Source organism: Saccostrea cucullata, unplaced genomic scaffold, assembly GCF_032062105.1.
Source record: "Saccostrea cucullata isolate Sc308-1 unplaced genomic scaffold, CSIRO_AGI_Scuc_v1 ctg5791, whole genome shotgun sequence".
Taxonomy (NCBI): domain Eukaryota; kingdom Metazoa; phylum Mollusca; class Bivalvia; order Ostreida; family Ostreidae; genus Saccostrea; species Saccostrea cuccullata.
The window spans coordinates 23,437-45,656 of NW_026932302.1; the positions used below are offsets into that span (position 1 = coordinate 23,437).

Sequence of the window (22,220 nt, forward strand, 5' to 3'; positions counted from 1 at the left end):
AAAAACTGGATTTATTTTCATTTAATATACTTTAAACTTTCCAATTATTGCAAAAAATGTATAGGTCACCATATTATTAAGATGAGTGTATGTCAACATAAAAAATCGCACATTTTTTGTAAACAGTATTATGAAAAATATGTAAAAAATAGTTAAAATGCATAATTCTGATGCTGAGTGTTCCTAAATACTTCCTACTTAAAAGATACTTTTGAATTGTGAATATCAGGGAAACTATTTCACAATAAAGCAAATGCCTGAATGAAGAGACCTTAGAAGGAGTTATTGCCCTTGTCAACATTTTTTAAAGATTGAATAATTGATTAAATATAGAAAATATGCATTTTTTTCAAATTCTTTAACTTAACAATATTTATCATTACACCTATTGTAAAGCATTCATCCAAGAGATATTGTTCTATTAGGTATGAATTTAAACGAATTACAGTTTTTGCAAAAACCTATGACATCATAGGAGGGTGGAATTACCTTAAGTAGTTTGTAACTGCCTATGTACTGGGGCTGCACTGAGGTAACACATGCCGTGTAATAGGATCTCAGGATACCTCTCTGGTGGCAGGCTTGTTGAGGCTTGACTCTCTATTTTCTTGAACTCGTGATAAGACCTGAATAAGGCACACAGTTTCGGGGAATGGGCAGTGAGGGGTCACCAATATTAGCTAATACGTAAGACCTGTATAAGGCAGTAGGCTGATGGGGAGAGAGGTGGCATACCACAGAAGTGGGGGAAGTGCCAAGATGCAGCAGTACTAGTGGAGTGGCAGGATTAGTAAAATTCATTGCGGGAGACACCCGTCGACCACAGTTAGTGGTTGTCCAATCAAGAAGAAACCCATTGTATTTGTACATATTTGATTATATTCTTACTTGGTCAACAAAAACCTGAGTTAACAGGTTAACGAACCTAAGTGTAACGCCTCGGTGATAAAAAGACATATCACCAACACCAAGCTCGGCCGCGTTGCACGTTACACATACATGTAGTTTGAATCTGACATTACATTCTTACGGAAGCCCATTTAGGACCTATCAAAAATATTTTTGAATTCGTTATAACGATTTTTTGAATTCGTTATAACGAATTTAATTTGTTATAACAGATTCATTGAATTCGTTATAACGAATTTAATTTGTTATTACAGATTTATTGAATTCGTTATAACGAATTTAATCTGTTATAACATATTCATTGAATTCGTTATAACGAATTTATTCTGTTATTACAGATTTGTTGAATTCGTTATAACGAATTTAATCTCTTATTACAGATTTGTTGAATTCGTTATAACCAAATTCTTGGATTGGTTATAACGAATTCAACAAATCTGTAATAACAGATTAAATTCGTTATAACGAATTCAATGAATCTGTTATAACAGATTAAATTCGTTATAACGAATTCAATAAATCTGTAATAACAAATTAAATTCGTTATAACGAATTCAATGAATCTGTTATAATAGATTAAATTCGTTATAACGAATTGAATAAATCTGTAATAACAAATTAAATTCGTTATAACGAATTCAATGAATCTGTTATAACAAATTTAATTCGTTATAACGAATTCTAAAAATCGTTATAACGAATTCAAAAATATTTTTTGATAGGTCCTAAATGGGCTTCCGTACATTCTCATTTGATGATCTTTTAACTTATTCATCTTGAACATATTTTAAACATTTAACAATAAAAGTTTCCAGTTACATGAAAATTAACATAGCAAAAAACTAGTGTGCCTTATAGTGGATCAAAAAATGTGAATACATGTATATATAGTTTATCACGGCAGTAGATACTGCCAATAACACTATACCTGTATGTTTGAACCATATGATTTATTTTCTCTTTGAAATTTGTCAAATCATGTGATTGTAATAGCAAAAAATTCGATTTCATTTCATTTTTGAATGCATTTTTAATACTGAAGTCAGTTATTTTTAAATTCTCATATTTAATTTTATTTCTTGTTTTCCATATGACCCATTTATTAAATACATATTAAAATATTAACAACGGTTCTTTGGGTTTGTGGTTCCTTCAAGTAGCCTAATATTATTGTTTGTTGGTCAATTTGTAAGGTTCCATTTAATTGTAGCACATTTTCAATTATATCTTCAAGTAATTTGAGTGTTATTTTCACTTTTGTGCAATGGAAAAATGCGTCTTAAATTTGAACTTGAAGAGAACTAAGAAACCATGGAACATCAGGATTTAAAACCCGGTGTTCCTAGTGTATCTGGTGAGCAGAAAACAAGAAACTTTGTAGACAATCTCACATTGAACCCCAATGCTGAGCCTTTAATATTCAACCATGGCCTCTCAATTGAAGAGCGCACTTTTCTGAAGATTATGGACGACAAGTTTCATCTTGATCCCACTGAAGGAAAATGGACTGCTCCATTGCCCTTCCGGCAAAATCGTGAACATCTTCCAGACAACTACTCACAAGCATTGTTTCGTGCTAAATGTCTTGATGCCACCTTAAGAAAAAGCAACGTCAAGAAGGAACATTTCATTACATTTATGCAGAAAATATTTGACTGTGATCATGCAGAATTGGGTCTATATATACTACCGGATAAGGAACATTGGTACCTTCCACTTTTTGGAGTCTACCATCCTTTTAAACCGGATCAAATTCGTGGTGTCTTCGACTCCTCAGCGGAATTCAAGGGTGTGTCCTTAAAACAACAGCTGTTACTAACAGATCTAACTTCATAAACAATCTCCTGGGAATTCTCATTCGTTTCAGGAAGGAAAGAGTACCCGTAGTTGCCGACATTCAAAGCATGTTTCATTCATTTCTGGTGGATGAAGGCCATCGTGACTATTCACGTTTCTTGTGGCACAAAGATAATGACTTTGAAAAACCACTGGTTACTTACCGCATAAAAGTTCACGTACTTGGCAATCGCTCCTCTCCTTCCGTGGCAATGCATGGTTTACGTGGCATTAGTGAGCTAGCTGCTAACGAGTGAAATGCAGGAAGTGAAAGACTTCATTGTGAACGACTTCTACGTAGACGACGGATTGAAATCTTGTGCAACTACTCATGAGGCAGTCAGCCTAATACACAAAACTCAAGTTGCTATTAAGGAGTATGGTAACATAAGACTTCACAAAATCGCATCCAACGTCAAAGAAGTTATGGAAGCCTCTAATTCTAATGACCAAGAACCTTGTTGACCTATATTATGATAAGGATGTCTTAACTCAAAGCAGTCTTGGACTTCTGTGGGACTTACAGACAGAAACCATTAGATTCAATGTTTCTAGTGAAATAAAACAGTCTACATGGAGAGGTGTACTTTCTGTTGTGAACCGTCTTTATGATCCTCTCGGATTCATCGCCCAAGTTATCATTCAGGGCAAGATTATTTTGTGGAAAGTAGTGTCAGACACGTCAGACTGGGATGTAGCCCTACCTGATTACCTACTTTTAGAATGGGGAACATGGAAGAATATCTTACCCGACATGGAAAAGTTACAAATTCCTCGAGTGATTGTTCCTAATCTGAGCGAAGCACATAGGAAAGAACTACTCATTTTCTGTGATGCGTCCGAACTAGCCATAGCTGCTGTTTGCTATTTAAAGGCGCACTATCCCGACAGTTCTACCTCTCAAGGCTTCGTTTTAGGGAAAGCAAAAGTGGTCCGTGTCAATACAATCATACAATCCCTAGACTTAAACTTTGTGCCGCAGTACTTGCTGTGAATGCAGGACAAACAGCAAAAGAACAGCTAAAGATAGAAATAGACGATGTGAAATATTTTAGTGACAGTCAGATTGTGTTAGGATACATAAACAATGCTAAGAAACGATTTTTTTGTGTATGTCGCTAATCGTATTGATCACATCCTCAGTCTTAGTGATCCGTCACAATGCTCCTACATACGTAGTGAAATCAACTCAGCAGATGTAAGCACGGAGGAATTCTTCCGAGTGAAATGCAGTAACATAGAAAAACAGACATTGTACCTTCTGATGAACATTTTCGTCTTGTGAGTCCCGAGGAAGACAAGGAAATCCGCTGTAACAAAACTGACATTGAGACAAAAACAGTTTACGGCCTGAGCGATGATCTCCTCACTAAATTCTCAAAGTGGAACAAACTTGTAGCAGTGGTTGTTTAAGTTTATGGATTTATTCAGAAGTGCCGTAAAGCAGAGAGCATGATGAGTGATGTTGACCTTCTTTGCAAAGCTGAAACGGTCATTATCAGAGACATTCAACAGAAATTCTATTCTGAGGAAATTCTTGTTAAACAGTGAACATTTCTGTCATTCAGTGTGGCAGTTATTACAAGAGACTGTAAGTGAACTGTAATTTAATTTATTACATGTTTACATTATCTTAAATGTCTATTTTGTAAATTTGATGATATTGTTAGTATCAGGCGAGGAGTGTGCCGTCTTGTAATCCGGAATTTTTTTCCGGTACGTCTTGGTTTTCTTTTTTGTTTGTACTTGTTATTTCCGTGCGTGTTGCACGAGATTTTTTTCTGTCACTCGTCGCCTTACTCAGCATATGAACAGTCATACTTGTAACGTGACACGATCTTGGGTGTTACAAATATTTTGTGGGTCCTCTTATTCCTGAGATTTACCGTAATTTATCAACAATATTTGTTTATCTTCAAGAATTAATTTATTCAACAATAATGATAACGATTTATGATTAATAAAATACAAATAAAGTATACTTATGGATAAATGGTCAGGACATACAATAATCAGTTGATTGGGTTACCCAAGAATTGATATTGGGTCAGGACATATACCGGTAACAATTCGTTGATTGGGTTACCCAATATTTGTGATGGGTCAGGACATATAACAATTAGTTGATTGGGTTACCCAATATTGGTTATGGGTGAGGACATACAATAATTGGCAGATTGTGTTACCCAATTTACCCAATATGGGGGCATCAGAGTTTACTAAATTATGGGGAGTTGGGATTCTCTGAGTTGGTCAGATGTTAGTGGGGCTGACCAACCCCCCAGACTGAAGAAAAAGTCCAAAGTGCCTTCTTTATATACCTTTTTATACATCGGTGCGAATTAGTTCACGCGCGAATAGCAAGCGGTACCGCCAGTATTCGCACGACGTTTGTATGGTAACACTAACAACTTTTGCATCAAGTAAAGGCTTTATCATTACAAATGCGGGAAAAGGGATGATCTGTTGTGTGATAATTGTTCTTGTAACGATGCCAAGTTGGATTTGGGTACCTTGATTGAATAACAATGCCAGACGGCCATTTGTCATTACGATAGGTCTGATGTATGGATTTCGGCCAGGTATTTCTTTCTAAAGTGTGTGAATTTTCTGTTAAATTTTACCGGGAATTTTGAGTGGCTAAATTTGTCATATTTTTTGTCAATGTATGCAGATATTTGTAAAGTAATACTAAATTTACACGCACACATATCTCAAGTTTTGTGTCATATTTATTGAACAAAGGTATTTTTCAAATTTTTCATTGATTTTCTTAACTTTGAGCATTGTACATCATTCTTATTATTGTTTTTGTCTATTGTAGCTTTTCATCGTTTCTTTTCATTTCCTGTGTTCGTTGTTTCAATAAATGATGAAAAACGGTTAACTAGCTGTATTCAATAATGGAGGCAGCATATTGAGTCAAATGCTGAATGACGTTTTTCATACTAATTGTTGTCGGCCACGTTGCGCAGTGGTTAGAGCATCTGCTCTAGAGTCGCGAAGTAAGGAGTCGATCCTTACGTCGCGGGTTCGAATCCCACTGTGAGACGTGGAGACTGGTCCTTTGGATGAGACCGTATAAACTGAGGTCCCGTGTCGCAGTAAGTGCTGGCACGAAAAAGATTTCTCCCTGCTTAATGGCCGTAAGTGCCGAGCATAGGACAAAATTTTCAGCTCTCCACCGGCAAGTGATGGCGTCTCCATATGAGTGAAAAATTCTCGAGAGGGACGATAAACAATGTACAATCAATCAATCAATCAATCATATTAATTGTTAGTCCATTATTTAAACATTGAAGTGAAGACGGATTTTTCCTTTATTTCCGTTGATCATGACAAGGAGCACACGGTGGATGTGACCGGTCAGCAGGGATGCTTACTCCTCCATGGCACCTGATCCCACATCTGATGTATCGGGGTCCGTGCTTACTCTGCTCTTATTTTGTATTGTTTTATGGACTTCGAGATTGAATTATTTTCGTTATATCCATATCCTTCTTATCCTTCTTAAATGACTGTCTAGCACAAGAGCATTTAAAGTTATAATCGAATCATTCTTAAAAGTGTGAAATATGTTTGTTGAGTTTGTATGCAATTTGACATATATAATAATAATATGAAATAATATAAGCATGATATAAAGCATAGCCCAGCATTTACTGAACTCCAACATAAGGAAGTACTAGTATTTTTTAACATTTCTAGCCTTAAATTATCGTATTCTTACCTGAAGGATATCATCAGGCCCCTTTCTAACTATTTGCATATGGTTCTGAGGCTGCCTTGTCAAATAGACGCTAGCGAACAAGAATGAATCAGACCAAATTTGAATGTTAGTAATTTTCTTGTACTTTACTTTGGCAGCATAACTAATTGGCAATTGACGATCTCTATCACTTTTTACTGTATTATATCTCTATACTGTATTATGTCTCTATACTGTATTATATCTCTATACTGTTTTATATCTCTATCATTACTGTACTATCTACTTTTTACTGTTTATTTATACTTCTATCCTCTTTACCTTTTATTTATACCTCTATTCCTTTTTTCTGTTTATTTATATCTTGTATCACAAACATCGGGCCAACGTTGGGCCAACATATACTACTGCCAACTATTCAAGGGTGTATTACAAACTTTGGACCAACGTTGGACCAACATTAGCATCCTTGCTTCCTTTATTGGAAAGTAAAGTGAACTGAATTAGCTAACGTTTGACCAATGTTGGGCCAACATAGGAATTCCGACCTGGTCGAAAAGGTTGACATGGTACCATTGGTCAACTTTGTTCCCCCAACGCCAACCATACAATTTTTTACCAATATTGGCCCAACAAAGTCTTGCTTTCTAGGACTAAATCATCCTGTATAAATGATGCATGAAAAATTCACAACTGTAGCAAAAGCACAATTTTCTTTTTCTAAAAAATCGTTTACGAAAATACCAAGTTTGATTTGATGGTATGAAAGATAACAAAGAAGGGAAAGTAAATGCTGACTGATCGTTTCACACACGAAAACATCTCTGCAGGTTTATCATTTTACCGGATCTTATCTAATTATCCTATAGCTTAAAAAATTCTGTATAATTATTTTCTTTGTTTTTTATAAGCTGACATCTATCTCATGAATGCCATTCCATGATTTGTATCCTCTATGACACATAAAGGTAATATAAATCAAAACGAAAGTAGATGGATTTTTCTTTACTAAATATAGCACCTGGAACTATTCAGATCTTATCTTTCAACATTGACTCCATCAGAGGCGCAAAAAATTATTTAATGTAAGTTTTAATGAAGAAATATATGTATAAAAATGCGTACGTTATCTTAATCAGTTTTAAAAAAAAGTTTTAGATAAATAAATTATAACATTTAAACAATTGGAACATGTAAAGCATTAAACATTTTTACATTTAAGTAAATAATTTGCCAAACCACTGACTTAACCAATTTGTAATGCTATATTGTGACAATTATTTCCCCTGAAAAGATTTGATTCCATATGTATCCCATCTTAATCCTAGGCACTATGAAAACTAATTTAAATTCATAATACATAAACTTAGTGTAGGGATAAAAATATCCAATTAATATATAAAAACTCCTGAAGATTGAAAATGAAACTGGTTGAGTTTATTTCGGTGTTGCGTTTTTTTTTTATTATATATATATATTGTAACAGGGAAGGAGAAAATGTATGTCTGGACCGGGAATCGAACCTCAGTACGACAGCCATACAACACATATCAGAGTCGGTGTTTATGGGACTGTGTCAAAATCTGGGAACCTCACAACTGGTAGCCATTAGGAGAGATGTGGTGGACATCAGTGATATGGTGAGAAATCAAGTGGGAGAAAGTGGTGGATTCATTATGAGGGTGACTGGAAGTTACAGAGAAGGATTCCGACTGGAAGGATCAGATGTAGACGCTATGTTTTGGCCAAAGAATCACCGTGTGATCTGGGACTTATCTCAGAATTACAACACACTCAAACAAACACTGATTCTCTGTGACTGTTCCGAAAGTCCACCAGGGTACACTTTGTTGTATTTACCGTCACCAAGCAGGTACAGTAGTGTCCAGGGAGCTTGTGTTAGAATGAATAACAGAGATTATATATCTAGTTCTAAACACAGACAGATCATGTGTTCATCGTCATCAAAATACACTCCACATGGACCTTGTGCCAGTGGTACATTTAGAACACTAGAATTTGATGATGCTCATTGTTTTGCAAGTGACTTTTGGCCTCCATTTGCCTCTTCATGGATAGACAGATGTCAATCATGGCTTCATCCTCGTGTTGTTGATGATATAGTAAAAAGTGGATGTCACTTTGTAGCAATTGGACATAAGCTAGGAAGAAATGAAGACCATGAATGGAGAATTTCTTTCTCTCTGGCAGAACAAAAAATCGTGTATGCAATGAACCACTGTCAATTCTTAGCTTATGGATTACTTAAAATGTTATTAACTGAAATGATTAACAATGGACTGGATGAAGATGATAAATTACTGTGTTCCTATCACATGAAGACAGCAGTTTTTTGGGTGATTCAACAAAATACAATACCCCACTGGTGTCCACAAAATATCCTAGGGTGTTTCTGGGTCTGTTTTAAACTCATCCTCAAATGGGTGTATGAGGGGGTCTGTCCCAACTTTTTCATTCCAGAGAATAACATGTTTCTGAGTAAAATTTATGGTGACAAACAACAAAAATTATTTATTAGACTGTATGGGTTGTATGAGAAGGGTTTTGCATTCCTGCTACACAGTCCCTCCATTAGATCTTATATTATTATTGTCCTCCATTACCCCAGAGTCTTAATCTGTATAGATGAACATACTCTGATTTCTGAGACTGAGTTTGATGTAAACCTATATGGTCAAATAGCATGCATTGACAAATTTAAATTCTGCTTACAAAGCTGTATGAGATATCTACATAAAATAGAACAGATTATAGGTTTACCCCTCCTGACACATTATCAAGTCCTATTGCTACAGAGACTCACAGCTTCTGTCCTTCAGTACACTGCTTTTATATTACACATGAAAACTTACACACATAAAAACAAACTGAGGTATAGAGCCGACAAAATCTCCTGTCACATGCTGAAATTAGCAGCCAGATTTGGTTGTATTACTGATATGTTGTACAATGCTATATATTGTTACAAGACACGTAGTCACATGGAAGCTTTATTTATTATCATGCTCATCAAGGTCAAGTTAGCACAGCCATGTGTGATGTATAACGACTACGCAGATAGAGAGATGTATTCTGAAGCGGTAGGGGGACAGTCCTGGTCTACAAAGATGAGACAGGCTGTAGCAATGGATATCAGACTTGACAATAAAATTCATTACATCAGTGAATTGATACTAGAACAACAGTCTGCTCTACAGAATTACTGGCCTGAATTATGTATCCCACCCTTTATCCTGTTATACATGCTTGAGATCTTGTGCTACAGTCATGTAGACAGATTGAGATTACAAACAGCTCTAGCTGCTCTACAGGCCATAGTTCACTATGATCAGGATCAGCTTATACCTTTACATCTCCGAGACATATCGTGGCAGATTCTGGGGATCTGTCAACAGGTAACAGGGAACCTCGAGGATGCTCTATACTCATACCAACAATCTCTCAGACAAGAACCATTCCACAATATAAACAATGCTACAATTATCAGAATTATTATTTTGGTGTACAGATTTTATTTCAGATAATTGTTGTTTGTAAACATATTTATATGAATGATATATTACATAGCAGATTCTGGGGATCTGTCAACAGGTGACAGGGAACCTCGAGGTTGCTCTATACTTATACCAACAATCTCTCATACAAAAGCAATTCAACAATATAAACACAGCTACAGAAATGGGAATAGAGCAGGGAGGTTTCCTTCAATAAAATTACTTAATCAGTAGTATACAAAAATACCTGATAGGGTTTACATTAAGTTTAAGTTGAAATTCATTTATTCACTCAAAACTATTTAAAATGCATGGTAAATGAGGACAATGGAAAATATTTACAGCATATAAATTCTGATCAGAGGTACAAGTATATGATATACATAATCAAAAGATGAAAAGGGAGAGAAAGAAAAAAGAAAAACACCTACGAAACATGTAATCATTGGTAATCTAACAACCAAGCCTTATGATAAACGGGATGACTTAAACTTTTCGATGATCAACTTCCCTTACTTATGCAGCAATATACCTTCATCACCTGCATCGATACGCAAGAGCACGCTCTGCGTATGAAAAATTTCTAAAACGAGGTAAATTATTGACAAGCATTTTGATGAGACAAGAATATCAACAGTCTTGTTTAATGTCATCGTTTCGTAAATTCTATGGTCGATACAATGACCTTGTCAGCAAATACAATTGATCATTGAGACAAATGCTGACCGACGTTTTTCATGCTTATTGTTAGACCATTAATACTTTTAATGTTTTCATTCCCCATTCACTTTAAAATAATTCTATTGAACATTAACATATATAACGACTTACACTTATAATGAAACAAAACTGTTGGTTCCTGGTCTTCATTATAAGGGTGTATTACTGTACTGATATATTGAAACAAGTAGATAGAACTAAAGACAAAGAAAGACAAAATCAATAGAACTGCTAGAATAATTGTATCAGATATCTATGTGTACTTTATAATTGTATAAATTCTTGTAGATGTAATTATATAACTGTGTGGTACTGTATACAGTAATTGTATAAGTGTGTGGTATTGTAAAATTGAATAACTATATAGTACTATATTTAAGGAATGAAGCTAATTTCAACTTATATTATACGATATAACATAACTTGGAAGAGTTTACAATTTTTTATCAACCGCGAAATAAGCTTCATTCCTTATAATTTAATTTAAGTGCAGACAATGAGGCATTTTCCCCCAGAATAAGGCTTCACATAGATTAAATTTTTAAAGTAACGGTAAGTCGAGTAATATGTTTTTGAGGTAACTAATTGTGATGTGGGCAAGTTTTGTTATACTAAATGGATAAAATCTTTTTTTCCAATCAAATGTTACAAGTAAAATTAAATTATAAATAATTGGATAATTTTGTAGTACTTACTCCTTAATAACTGTTTAGTACTGTATTATTGTACAACTGTGTTGCACTCTATATTGACAATTATACTGTACTCTTCTACTACAATGACATTATAAACAACTACACAGTTATTGTTATCATGTAAACAGATGTTAATCCCCGACATTCCTAGCTTGTCATCTCGCTGTAAACATTCTTTACACATGAATTTTGCCTTCATTATTTGTAACGAAGTTTTTGGAAATAAAATTTATTTCATAAAGATTTTAATGTATCATTTTATCATCTGAAAATCCAATATTTTTAATTCATTTACATAATGGACGTTAAATGATTCTTTATGATATCATTAATATACATGTATGTGAAGTTCAGTGGTCACTGTAAATTCCGGCTATCCTACGCTCTCTAACTTTATCACTCTGAATCACTTTTGGTCATCGTCACAACAATGATTATAACTACAATTACAACGACAGTAATTAAAATTGAGAAGCAGATAATTTTTTTTCTTTCTCGCGGCACACTGATGTTTCTTTGCCTTCTCTACATTCCCACTGAAGATTCTGTCCTCCACCGCTAATTCAGTTTATAAACTTATGTGTTACAAACAAAATCAGTAATAGTACAGAAATATCACTTTTATTCTGAAACGACTCAGATAGTTCAGAATTTATACATCATCGATAAAAAAACATTATATGATTGAAAAATGCCCCCAGATATAAATATTAAATTGTACATTTGTTATTTGTACATATCTCAAACCAAAATACATAGAGAAAATTTTAATTTCCTCTACCTCATTTATTAAAATGTTTAATACTAGTATAAAGACCAAGGACAATTTATTTTTTGGAGGAAAAAAGGTATGAATTGTCAAGACACTATCAGAAAAAAGGAAATACTAGTATATCATGGAATAAAAAATCAATTACAATCTAATTCTGAAATAATTTTTATAGCTATATAATTATTGGGGAAAAACTTGTAAAAAAGTGAAAAGTTCAAAATGATCTTTAATTTTATTTTATTTGATATTGGGACAGATTATGTTTGTAGGTCATACACATTGTACATCCTTAATTAAACAAAGAAATGACTAATGAAACAATGTTTTGAAGCTGTTCAAGCAGATATTTGTTTCTGAAGAGCACAGAAAATTATAATTCATTATGCAGGACTACAGGAGACTGTAAGTTTAATCACTTATACAGAACAAAATATTGTTTTCTGTGAAATATCATATTTGCCAAGTATATGAGAGCAAGGTTTATTCATATAATACATAACAAAACATATTGATGTTTGTCTAGAAGGAGGATATGGAAATAACGAACAGTATTCAATCTCAACGTCCATTAAACAAATATACAAAATAAGAGCAGAGCAAACACGGACCTCCGAAACATCAGAGGTGGGATCAGGTGCCATGGAGGAGTGAGCATCTCACAATTATAACACGAGGTCCAGATCACAGAGTTGAGTGTTTTGACCTCTGACCTTTACACCTGTGCTTGAGTCTATAGTTCTCATCATGCCACTCTGTTTATAAATCTACATATCACATAGAGGTCAGACACACACATTGACAAGATCAGCAGTGAGTTGTCTCCCCATTATCTATGTCTGAATCTGTCCCATCACTTAAACATCCGGGGCAACCTGAAAAAAGATTAAAGAAGAAAAGTCGTTATTTATCATAATTGGCCCTGTAAAAATATGAAAAAATAAAGTGGAGCAATTTTTAAATTTATGGTCTATAAGATATGTTTAAGGCACTAACTTTAAGATGCAAGTATTAGTTTGGCAAAAAGCGCGCGCGATTGGTAACATTGAAAGTCGAAACCGGGTAAGTATTCCGGAAATCTACATTTTTTGGAATATTTAATGTATATAAACGCGATTTTTAATGTGTCCGCATTCGAGTATGTATTCCAAACTTTGTCAAATGCAAAATCATATCATAATCATTTATTTTAACATTTAATTTTGACCTTACAAAGATGCGGACATGACGAATTTTAATAAATTGTGTTTCGCAGATAAAGATAAATCATGACAATAATGACGTTTTTCTTCATAATGCTTATTTCACAAATATCTAATGACCCTTTTCTTCAAGATAAATTGTATAAGTACTTTTTTCACAACAAGAAAACACTACAATGACTAAAATTGTTCATATAATAAAAGTAAATGTGCATGTGTTTTTAAAAAAGTTACCTAGGTAATTAAATTGTTTTATCTGTACATGACAAGTCTTAAATTACATTGAAATATCTAAATGAAACCTGTGATGAATCCAAAATAATCACTCTTATAATGAAGTATTTATGTATTTATTTTTTTATAATCAACATTTAATAGCACGAAAAATAATATATTTCCAATGAATACATCTTTTTAAAATTACGTTGAACCGGTAAAACGGCGTGTTGATGACGTCGAAAACATAAACAAAATGACGTCATAATTTACCTGAGATAGACAACTTATTACTTGTACCTGTGCTGGATTGATGAGTGTAAACAGAAGAGAAAAGATTTGTTTGAAGTCTCTCGGTCGATTAGTAGAGAGAGAGAGAGAGAGAGAGAGAGAGAGAGCATGTATATGCCGAAAAATGATTCTTGATCTGTAATTTTATTCCTTTATGCTATACTATATGAATACTATAGTATCTCATATACATAATATTTTTTGGAAATATTCACACACACGCAGTACAATTGAGCATAGTAAGGCTAAATATATGATTGATTAATTATTATTGCCTAATCAAATGAATTCTGTTGTTTTATTAGAGATTTTATATTATGAGAATATTTAATGCCTTCTTCTGGTCTATTGACTGATCAGGCATTAAAAATTTGTTTTATTACCTAATTTTATTTTTCGTTTTTTAAAAGTGTTCACAATTGCATATTACAGAAGGTTTCGGACAATTAAGAATTCATCGTAAAATTAATTCCTATGGTGCATCTGAGTTATCAATTAAAGATTGATTGTATAGACTATTGTTTAAAATTCCCCTCGAGAATTTTTCAGTGATATATATTGAAATGCCTACACTTGACGATAGAGAGCTGCAAATTCTGTCCTTTAATCACTCGGGCCTGACTCGGCACTTAGGTCCATTGAGAAATGCGGGACCCTTTTTGTGCCAGTAGAGCACCTCCTAAAACACAGGACATCGATTTATAGGTCTCATCCGAAGGACCGGTCTCCACGTCCCACAGTGTAATAATTAAAGTGACTCTCATTAAATAAAATATCCTACCATTGAAATCAAACAATTTTTAAAAACGATGTCCAAAGAACAAGTATGATGCGAGGCCCCATTGCATGTCGCAGTAGGTGCACTGCTGGCACGAAAAAGATCCCTCACTGCTCGATGGCCCTAAGTGCCTTTATTGCTTACAAATCTTTCAAACGAACTTCTTCCGATTCAAGAAATACAAGAAATGTGGAAACATACATAAAAGTATTAAACTTTGTAAACAATAAATCCTTTGTTTTAATGTTTACTCTCTTAGTTGAGGTCTTATTTATTTTTTGTAAAATTGTTTGTTCGCACAGTCTCTGAAAGTTGCGCAGATTGCACTTACGTAACATATAGGTCCAAGTAGATACGAATAATTTCAATAAAAAAAAAAACAAGATATCTTTCACCTATTGTTGCAGAACAATACATTTAATTTCTAATTTAGAGCCCATAACAGACAAGTTTGAGATTATTAGATTGATTCGTTATGTATGTTCTATTTAAAAATTACTTTTCATTCAAGGAAGTACATGTAGAATCGTTTTTGAAAGGGGGAGGGGTAGCCAGAGAAAGAAAAATCAACTCACCTCAATAATCTTGAAAATTGAAAAAAAAAAAAAAAGAAAAGAAAAAAGAGAAAATGTTCAAACTCGAAAAAATACTTTTCGTTTGGAGGGGGGTGTCTAAATTCTTCGGTATATATATACATGTATATATTTTTACTAACACATACTACTGTCTGGAAAAGGTTGGGGACCCCCTCCCTTAACTTACCCTGATGTAACGTGCCTGCAGTTGAATACTTTTAAAAATAGAGTGATATAGATATAGTTCAAAGATTTATAAGTTTAATATATAATGTGGGGGGTGGGGGTGCTTTGAGATAGAAGGGGTCTGTAGAAATCGCAAATGCTAAATCGCCGATTAATGAAAGAATTATATCATTTAGCGGATTAGCATGTACACTATAATTGCAATGATTTGAGACATAAAGAGTTTCATATCAATGCTAAATGATATTTGTAGCGGTTGCAACAGGGCTTCCGGGGACAGGGGGAGGGGGTGTGTTGAATTCTCCCAGGAATATTTTGATGCCCGAAGGGTTCTTAATTTACTTCATCTTACGGCAGAAGGGTAGTGGGTATGTGTGCGCATGACACGAGTATGGTTTGGTTTTTGGCATTTTTGTGCCACGAGGATGTTCCTGGGAAATCTCTGTATGTGGTTGTAAACGACAGCGACGTCACTAAAAAATGATGATTCCGGAGATTCTTAATTGTTCAAAAATATTTACAATAAAATTTGAGTACCCATACTACATGCACATGGTAACTTCTCGGGTCTAACTTAACGACAATGAGAACATAGTAGATATTCCAAGACTGATATCACTGACAGAATTCATACAATGTATATTATATGTACAAATCATTATTCTATCGCCTTGATTTCATTTTGCTTGATGCGTTCATTACAAATTCTTTCCAATCTTATATCTTGGATATATTTGAAAGATATGAATCTAACTACGAGTATTTACATGTAATATTCAATAAAAGAGTTAAACAACCATGTGCCCGAGCCTTCTGGGGGGGACTTGAGAAGATGTGATTGTTTTTGCTTTACTAGTATTGTTTATAAATGGTATTGTTTACAAATCTCTGTGTACCTTTACTTCGTGAAATTGTTATCTTATTGAAATGATTATAATTTGTTAAAGATAAAATTATTTAGCTTCAATTAATACTGCACATGTATATTAAGAATATATTTTTTGTGTTTGTTATTGTTATAGATTTTTTATTCATAAATATATTAATATAATTCAAGAAAATAAACCCTTCACAGGTATTCTCTCCAAACGTTTTATGCAATTGACGATTTAGCAAAGACTTGTGTATCGTAAAAAAAATTCAAAATCGCTATTTAAAAAAAAACAGGAACTAAATAAAAGATTGGGTTATTGAGTTAACACATACAAGAAAAGAAATGTAGAAAAAACTTAATATATTTGAAAATTAACATATTTTGAAGCATGTAAATTTTGAAAGTTGGCGATAAAAAATTGATAACGTTATGTTTACATCGCGACGTCATGCCGTCAAGCACGACTTTTGCGGAATATCATGCCATTTTTAAGAGGCTCCTGACTAAAAACTAAAAGTGGTATTGGAGAAATTTAAACTGTTTTGGAAAATATGCATTAAAGACACCTTTTGAAAAATCTCTCATCAGATTCAATCACAGGGCCGATTATAAACCATAACGACTCTTCTTCTTTGAAAAGAATTGTATGGTACTGCTCAAGACATGACATGGATCTGGATACTGAAATAATCCATCTCAGCCTCTGGTGCAGTCCAACAGAGAATTCTCAAATGGATATCACAAGATTATTTCTAATATGCAAAGTTTACAAATTGAATATACATTAAATATTTTTTTTTAATTTAATTACCTCCACACATAGAGTAGTTTGTCAATTAATTTTGCAAATTGTATACATATCAATCATTTGTTCATAAATGAATCATAAAACACTACTTAAAGGCAAAATCTGTAATTATACATTGATTGCATGATAGTGATTAAAATATGAGGACTTATTCAGCCAAGAAAAATCATATTCCCCGAGGGCTTCGCCCGAGGGGAATATGATATTTCTTGGCTGAATAATTCTTCAAGTTTCCCTCAATATCATGCAATGAATTGTTTATTATACCGAAACAAGCAAAACCTTTGAAATAAACATAAACTTTCACATTCTGCACCGCTCTCAAATTCACTTTCATTTTTACGTAAAGTTATCCCATTATCATCAATTTTGTGACGTAAACCAGGATATTGTGACGTCTACTACTCTCGGGAGTTTTCGATCAACGAACTACAACTATATTGCGGGAAAATACACTAGGTGTTCCGAAGAGGTGAAATATGATGAAAAGCGTGCCGACGACCGGGAAATATGAAGTTTTTCGGCCCGCTCACGTGATAATCTAGAACCAATCAGATAACGCGTTGTGTAAAATATTTATAATGAGGTATAATTATAAAAATTATGTATATTTGATTCATTCAATATTTTTTTAATTTAATAACTTACTCACATGGAATAGTTTAACGTTTAATTTTTTTTAATAATTTGAATTTTCTTTTAAGGAAATTCACATACATGTTACTGTAAACTCAGTTATTATAAGGAGTAGTTAATTAGCACGTACCACAAATTCACAGTTGGTGGCACCAACAATGCTGGCGAAATCTTCGTTTTCTGCGATCTCCGTTAAAATTAGTCCCTTTTCTGAGTCCACGTCAAACACACACTGAAGTATAAAGGATTATAATCAAACACACAACTTGAATGATGAAGATCTCTCACTTTTTACCACAGTAGCTACATTTACTGATTAAGATTGACTCCATCAGTGTTAGTCCTACCTTGTCAGTGATGATCATATCTACACAGTTTTTACCCGTCAGGGGCAGATCACAGCTATTGACTATCTTACTGTTTCCTTTCTGAAATATATAAACACTCATTAAACTTATACTGAACCATAAATCAACCTACAAACTTATTGATAAGGTTTTAAATGAGCAAACGTTAGTCAGAATATTATACAACCTTGTCCTAGTGTTCCATGGTAACAATAACCTTAGTTTTGTGACTGGACACCAGATCCATGGCTCCACCCATTCCCTTGACCAACCGACCCTGAAATAATTATGGAGCACAGATTGGTAAAACAAGAAATCTGTTCATTAAATAAGTAAGAAACACACAAATTACCCATCAGAATTGAAACATGAAACCAAAAAATTTTCTTTACACAGAGTACCTTAAGTTTTTCTTTATAAATTATGATCAAAGTTAAACTTAATTTCCTGATATACACCCTTTACCTTTCCGGAATCATCCAATTGGCCAGTTCTCCATAACGAGAAACTTGCAATGCCCCTAGTATGGTCAAGTTTATGTGTCCTCTGTAAAAACAAGTCATACAATTAAATTGCAATGTGTAACGCCCCTTGTACGGTCTATTATTAAATATGTATTCTGTAAAAATGGATTATATTTCATATCCATGCCCTGAAAACTTTTCTTCTAATTAAAAAGTTTGGAAGCAATAGTTGATGTATTTTAGTAGGAATTACAATGTCTAGTCTTGAACTTTAAATATGATGAAGTATTTAAAATAAGACTGGACCCTTTTGTGGTTAAAAATATTATTTATATTCACTGCGTCAATTCCTTTGGTAGCATACTAAAATTAAGGAAAAAATGGATTGTTTTAGCTGCATTTAATGTGGGGGTTTAAGAAGTTTACGATTTGTTATTGCAGCCCGGAGGACCGGGCTGCTCTGTACATATAAGTTTAATTGTTGGTATATGGGGATTGGGGTGGGAGTAGTTATGTAGAATTAAAGGTCTTCTAAAACATTGAAAACATTGTTAATCAGAATGTTCTTTCCGTTTTTAAATTACGAGATACATAATATATTTACTTCCATAAAGTGAATCTGTAAAAATATATATGTTTTTCATATCTAAAATATAAAGTTCCTTATCATTTACTATACATAACGACAGGTCCCTTTTTTTTAGAACATCGAATTTTACTTCTCGGATAAAAACGTGATCTGCACAGTTCGTGATTTATATTCTAAAATTGAAAATTAATACATTTTTAAATATAAATGATTCGTGTGTCTAACTTCAATTTATATTTTATGCAGTCAACATTTACTTGAGGAATAGTTTGATCAAGTTTAAATGGTATCGTTTTTGATTGATTTTTATCCGACTACAAGTTTTTAAAAATATTTTCGACTATCGTCTACATCAATTAGACGCATGCCTTTTTACACATATCGAAGTGGTTTGTTGACCAAGACTCATTTTCATTGTTTACTTCATATATTTCCCGTGCGACAATTGATGGTTACATCAATGTTTTCTTGTATCAATTTGATTTGAGTAATAAACAAACCCTCGAATCATAGCGAAGGAATCGTCACTGGAGAAGAAAGAGCTCCCGGAGATGTTAGTGACGGTCTGTTTGCCTGCGTTGATCATATCTGGGTCAACCTCATTGGGTAATGGGTATGGACCCTGTAATGTTATAACAAAAAGTTTTTTTTTCCTTCAGAAAAAATATTGTTATGGTAAGAGAAATGGGAAATAAAATGAATCTCAAATCACATTATCTCAGCCTGAATTATTACATATAAAGCTATTTATTCTTTCATAAAAAAGTTAATGAGGAAACGAACCAATTCCATGCTTCCATTTTCACTCTGTAGATGGACAGTCATTCCTGGCGGGATAAAATTGCTGGCCAACATTGGCATTCCAAAACCCAGATTGGCTGAAAATATTGACCAGAAATATAACCATGTAGATTGGCTGAAAAGTTTTGACTAGAAATAAGCAACATTCAGATTGGTTGAATTTATTTTACCAGGAATATCAATAACTTTCAGATTGATTGAAATTATTTGATTAGAAATATAAACAGCATTTACATTGGTTGAAAGTATTTGACAAGAAATAAAAATAACACTTGTCTACCATATATGCCATCATGGAATTCCAGAGCTGCCTGCTTTATGATTCTGTTTCTCATTTCCGCGGCCTTGTCATTTGTCTCTAGTTCCTCTTTACCTTCTGTCTGTGTCGTCAACCTCTGTAAGATATTTCAGGTAAAAGACAGAGAATTTCTACATTAAACTTTCCTATTTTATATATTTTGACCTCTGCCCACTTTTTACTGTTTACCTTTACCTCTATCCTCTTTTCGTAGCTGGGTCCTTTGATGACTCTCTGTACGTACACATGTGGAACGTGGACGTCCTCTGGTGGAATTTCTCCGACTTCCACGATCTCCTCTACTTCCGATATCGTGATCCGTCCAGCCTTACACATCGGGGGTTAAAGTTATAGCTGTCTTTCTACAAACAAAAATAGCTTACTTTACACAATGCTCTGTTTTACAAAACAAGAACCTTCACCAAAGGATCATTTATATCACACTACATGTATATACTTTCAAGTGTAATCTTTAAGTTGGAGTTAACTTTTGTGTATCTTGTCATACTGTCTAAGGTCTTGACTTGTATATTAAACATGTTTAAGATGCGTTTTCTTTGTATGAAGGATATGGAGATAACAAACAATGTTCAATATCAAAGTCCATAAAACAATACAAAATAAGTGCAGAGCAAACACGGACCCCCCAAACATCAGAGGTTGGATCAGGTGCCAAGGAGGAGTGAGCATCCCCTGCTGACTGGTCACACCCGCCGTGTGCTCCTTGTCATGATCAGGAAATAACGGAAAAAATCAATCGTCAATTCAGTGTATAAATAATGGACCAACAATTGGTATGAAAAACGTAAAAACATTTGACTTAATGATAAATTGTATTTGCTGACAAAGTCAATGTATCAACCATAGAACTTACGAAATGATGACTTTAAACGAGACTGCTAATATTCTTGTTTCATCTACTTGCTTGTCAATAATTTACCTCGTTTTAGAAATTGTTCGTACGAAGAGCATGCTCTTGCACATCGAATCAACTGATATATATATATATATATATATATATATATATATATATATATATATATATATATATATATATATATATATATATATATATATATATATATATATATATATATATATATATATATATATATATATATATATATATATATATATATATATATATATATATATATATATATATATATATATATATATATATATATATATATACTCCGTATGCAGGTGACAAAAGTATATTGATGCATAAATAAGGGAAGTTGACTATAGAAAAATTAAAGTCATCAGGTTTATCATATAGCTTGGCTGTTAGATTACCATTAGTGTCTTTTTCAAGTAAAATATCCAATTATGAAGCAGAAGTGTCGGACTGTATGATGTCATTTATCTCAAGCTCACCAGGATTTATCGTATCTCGTAGGAAAGGAAATTAAAATTATTAATTGACAATCTAAATGTTGAAGGCCACAGCAAGTGTTTTCTTCTTTTCATGCATAAGATTTTGCATAAATTCTGCTTCATATGAATATAAAAATAAGTCTGCTAATAACGGAACGTAATTTGTACCCATGGGAATTCCAATACATTGTTGGAATACATGGTCTCCAAAAACCACATAGATATTGTCAATCAGAACTCAAGCATCTTCTTGATGTCTACTTCAGAGTACATGTACTTATGTGTGCAATCAGAATCTGTTTTAACAAAATAATTTTACAAATGACCATTGACGAGGTAAGTAATTTTACGGGTTCCATTCTATTAGTATTTCTACTAACCTAAAGCTGAAGTTTCCTAATTTTTTGGCCTTGTGTGCCCTGATCTACTGACCTAAAGGTGAGGGTTCCCACTTTTTCTGTCTTGTGTGCCTTGATTTACTAACCAGAAGGTGAGGTTTCCTACTTTGACAGCCTTGTGTGCCTTGATTTACTAACCAGAAGGTGAGGTTTCCTACTTTGACAGCCTTGTGTACCTTGATCTACTGACCTAAAGTGAGGTTTCCTACTTTGTCAGCCTTATG

The 22,220-nt window shown here is 33.5% G+C and overlaps 1 protein-coding gene and 1 pseudogene across 1 annotated transcript in view; both read right to left on the minus strand.

The window, feature by feature from the left end:
* The window catches only part of LOC134234791 (probable succinyl-CoA:3-ketoacid coenzyme A transferase, mitochondrial), a 41,734-nt gene that overhangs the window by 18,984 nt on the left and 530 nt on the right, over nt 1-22,220 (minus strand). The window lies entirely within an intron of this gene.
* LOC134234790 (succinyl-CoA:3-ketoacid coenzyme A transferase 1, mitochondrial-like) lies at nt 12,818-20,559 on the minus strand (annotated as a pseudogene).